The sequence below is a fragment of the Chrysochloris asiatica genome, unplaced genomic scaffold (assembly GCF_000296735.1).
Source record: "Chrysochloris asiatica unplaced genomic scaffold, ChrAsi1.0 scaffold00102, whole genome shotgun sequence".
Taxonomy (NCBI): Eukaryota; Metazoa; Chordata; class Mammalia; order Afrosoricida; family Chrysochloridae; genus Chrysochloris; species Chrysochloris asiatica.
The window spans coordinates 4,432,858-4,437,448 of NW_006408620.1; positions in this window are offsets into that span (position 1 = coordinate 4,432,858).

Here is a 4,591-nt window from a genome sequence, read left to right on the forward strand (position 1 = left end):
CGACGGCACTTAACAACAACAAACAACAGTCAGTCAGTCAAACTAAAGGAGCTCTGGTAGCGTAGTGGTTACGAATCGGGCTGCGAGCCACAAGGTCTGCAGTTCGAAACTACCAGCTGTTCCATGGGAGAAAGATGAGGCTTTCTGCTCCCGTAAAGATTTACAGCCTCGGAAACCCTGTTGTTGTTGTTGTTGTTGTTAACCACTACGCAGTGTGGCTATGAGTCAGAACCAACTCCACGGCACAGAACCACAACAACAGTCAGTCAAACTAGTTCTTCCTCTCCACTAAGCTCCTTTCATTCTGCTAGCCGCAAGACTCCCCTTTGTCCTGAAAATAGACCATGCCTACTCTGGTAGCATAGTGGTTACAAATTAGGCTGCTAACCTCAAGGTCAGCAGTTCAAAACTACCAGCTATTCTGCTGGAGAAAGATGAGGCTTTCTGCTCCCATAAAGATTTACAGCCTCGGAAACCCTGTGCAGGGTGGCTGTGAGTGGGAACTGACTCCACGGCACACAACAACACCAACATCAAGAGTTATTTCTCACAGACACCCGAGAGATTCATCGGTACAGTGACAGCAATAACAGGCTCAATCAACCCTAACAATGATGGGACAGGACCGTGCGTGGTTCACTCCGTTGTGCACAGTGTGTGATAAGCCGGAGTCGACTCCATGGCACCAAACATGGTTTTCTTCTCTGATCAAAACTGGCAGATTCAGTGTAGTAAGATGAGCAAATGGAATAAAATTGGAATAATCATTTGTTTAAAAGGTCCTACCAGTTTAAAACAATAATTATCTTGGACATTTTCTGAGGGTCCATAGTGCAGGGGCAGCTAAATTGGGCGAGTCTGGTTCAGGGTGTCTGCACACAACTGGCTGTAGTTGTCTCAGGCGTGGCAGGGGCTGAGAACCCGTTTCCGGCTCACTCCTGTGGCTCTCACCAGGCTTCTTTGTGCTACTGTTGACCAGAATCCTTTGTTCCTCCACACAGGGGCCTCTCCAGGGGCTGCCAGAGTCCTCATGACATGGCAGCTGGCTTCCTCTAGCGTATGTGACCCGAGAGAAAATACCCAAGTTGGGAGCCCTAGGCTTTTACATCCAAATCTGAGAAATGGCTCATATGCTTTCAGTCACAGAAACAAACCCTGGTTCAATGCAGGGGGACCACATCAGAGATGGGGATAATTGTGGCCATATTGAAGGCTGGTACTACAGCAGGGGAGACAGACAGCAATCAAAGAATCCCACTAATGAAGAGATCATTGCAGACAGATGTGTGTGTTCTCTGCAAATGCTGACTCTGATTCTGTGGGATTATAGGGTGTCTATGAGTTGGATTCGACTTGATGGCAGTGGGTGCTGGCATTCAGACAGGCCAGGCATCTGAGGTGTGAGAAAAAGAAGAGCACCCTAGGCCAGATTCAGGTTAACCAATAAGCAAAGTAAGCACGGGCTTCCTTGTGCCTACTTGCTCATATTGAACAGTTTCGTGTGTTTCTCAGGATGCTCAGCTTGCCTGGCTAACTGGATTCTCTGTCCCTCTCAGGCATGGTCAATTGGAAAAAGCACTTTGATTGTTTAGGACGGTACTGTGAGATTGGAAGAAAGACAGAGGCCAGCCAGACCTCGCAGTAGAATCTTTGATGTGGTGGGAAAAAAAAGTGAAATTGTTCACTACAGATTATTAAGTAAGCCACACTTAACCTCACTTGTTGGGATATCTGCCCCTGCCCTAGGCCACTGCTTCTCAACCTTAGACACTCTGGGAGTCAAGTGGGAAGATGTAAAATATGCTAATGTCCAAACTTGACTCCTTCCTTTCTTATTTAAATGAACTCAGGTTGCAGCCTGGGCTCCCAAGGTGCTTGTAAGTGCATTGGAGTAAAGACCACCATTCTAGGCGAGGGGAACAGTGACCTCTGGTAGTGTAGTGGTTACCAGTCTGGCTGCTAACCTCAAGGTCGGCAGTTCAAAACTATCAGCAGTTCCCGGGGGAGAAAGATGAGGGTTTCTGCTCCCATAAAGATTTACAACCTCAGAAACCCTGTACAGGGTCGCTATGAGTTGGAACCGACTCCATGGCACATCACCACCAGCAGGCGAGGGGAACAGCCTGTTATAATGTCCTGTGACTGAAGGACAGGACATGTCTCAGGACCTGCAGGGCTAGGATGGACAGAGTGAGGGGCAGTGAGCGGCCATGGGGATGAGAGGAGGGTCCCATGGGGCTCACAGAACATGCTGAGAGGCTGGTGTTGGAGGGAGTAAAAGGCAGGCTGAATAATATGACCAGTTTTGCATTTTGAAAAGATCACTCTAGTTGCGGGTTGGAGGGGAGCCCAGTACCTTTTGGGATACCATTTTCTAATGTAACGTCCATGGTCCTAGCTATGGCTTGGACTAAGGCCACAATGACAGCAAGTGATATGACATAGTGAATTATCCTAGTCAAGAGTCTATGGGACCAATTAGGCTGAGATCAAATATTGGGATACTGTGGCCAGAGAGGATGGGGTTCATTCGAGGTCACTTAATATCAAGTTGTGGTTGTCAATCATTGCTGTCTCGTCTGACGCTTGGTGCTCTTAGGTCTCATAGAACAAAATGTTTGCTCCATCCTGTGTCATCTTCCTGGTCGATGGTATGTTTGAGCCCATATAAATAAAACATAATATAATAATATCATATGGAACTATATGTATTTGAGGGTAAATAAAAATGTATTGCTATCAAATCATGGAAACGCTTATTTGACAGAAATATCAAAATGTGAAGCGACTGTTTCTCAACGTAGCCTGCATCTAGGTCCACAGACTTCTGAAGGCAGATTTTCCCTCTCTCTGTTTGGTGCTGTGGGTTAATGCACCAGACTGCAAAGCCATTTGAATGGCAAGGTTGGCAATTCAAGTTCACCAGCAGCTCCTCAGAAACCCTAACTCTGCAGGGTTGCTATGGGTTGGAATCAACTTGATGGCACTTAACAACAACAACCCCTTCCCCAAAGATTTCTGCACTCTTCAATTTATACCATGTCAAGCAGCAATTTTGGCATCCTCCAGGGACTCAAGTTGTGCTCCTTGGAAATGTTCTTTGAATTTAAGAAAACAAAAAGAAGTCTGCAGGGGCAAGATCAGGCCCGTAGGATGGATGCGGTAAGGTTTTCAATGGTAATTTTGTACGACAGCCCTGACTACCCTCAAAGAATGAGCAAGTGCATTGTCATGATGGGAAAATACCCCACAGCACAACTTTCCTGGCCTTCTTCTCACCAATTCAGTTTTCCATTTCCTTAAAACTTCCTTCTTATAAACTCCTGTGATCCTGCTGTGTGCTTTGAGAAAATCTGTCAAGCTTACCCCCTGCGTAATTCTAAAACTCAGTTGCCATAACCTTTGGAACTGACCCCTTGAGTTGAACTAGTCTTGTCACAGAAGTTTTAGATTCGTGGTCGAAGAAACCAAGCCCACTTGGAGACGTGAAGCAGAGGATCAGATTTTATTCAGCCAGCTGACACAGAGGAGCTAATTTCTCCAGATTCTGAGCCCCTAATAGGGGGTTGTTGTTGTTGGTAAGTGCCGTCGAGTCGGTTCCGACCCATAGCGACCCTGTACAGGGTTTCCAAGTGTGTAAATCCTTACGGGAGTAGAAAGCCTCATCTTTCTCCCGCGGAGTGGCTGGTAGTTTCAAACCGCTAACCTTAAGGTTCGCAGCCCGATTCGTAACCACTACGCTACCAGAGCTCCTATCCTAATAGAGGGTAACATGGGCCTATATGAGGTCAGAGTCAAGGAGGAGCCAGGCTGCATACCTGAGGGCAGGGGGAAAACCAGGGGGATTGGTCCTACTCAGTAACCTGATTAGCATTTTAGCTTGCCTCCTGGACAGAGAGGGCAATGAATGATTTTTATTTTTTCCTGTTCAGTCTAACAGATCCCCTCAAAAGCAGCTGTTTTAACTGGACCTTTTCTTTTTCTTCTTCTTTTTGTTTTTGTTGTTGTTGCTTTTCATGAATTAGGTGAAGGTTTACAGAGCAGATCAATTTTCTGTTCAGCAATTCATACACAAAGTATAGCATAATTTATTCCACTTCTGAGTCTTGATGTGGTGTGTAAGGTTAATGCACTGGACTGCAAAGTCCTTTTGAGCTGCAAGGTCAGCAGTTCAAACTCACCAGCTACTCCTTGGAAACCCTATATAGGGTCGCTATGAGTCAGCATTTAACAACAACATCCCACTTCCTTCCTGTGTCTCCCATTTCCATTCCTCCTTCTTTCCTACCCTTCTGGACTTTGTCTGTGTGTAAATGCTGACCTTTGGTCTCAGATGGCTGATTACTCTAAGGTGTGCTTACCTCCCTGGTGTTACTGAGTACAGTTCTAGATGTAAAAGGTGAGTAAGGGCCATAGTGTTGGAAGTCCTCTCAGTCTCTGTCTGACCACTAAGCCTGCTCTTTTTATGATTTTGAGTTTTGTTCCATCCTTTCCCCCCACTCTATCCAGGACTTTCTAATGTGATCCCTTTCAGAGCCGGTGGTAACGGTAGCCGGGCACCATCTAGTTCTTCTGGTCTCAGGGTTTTGGA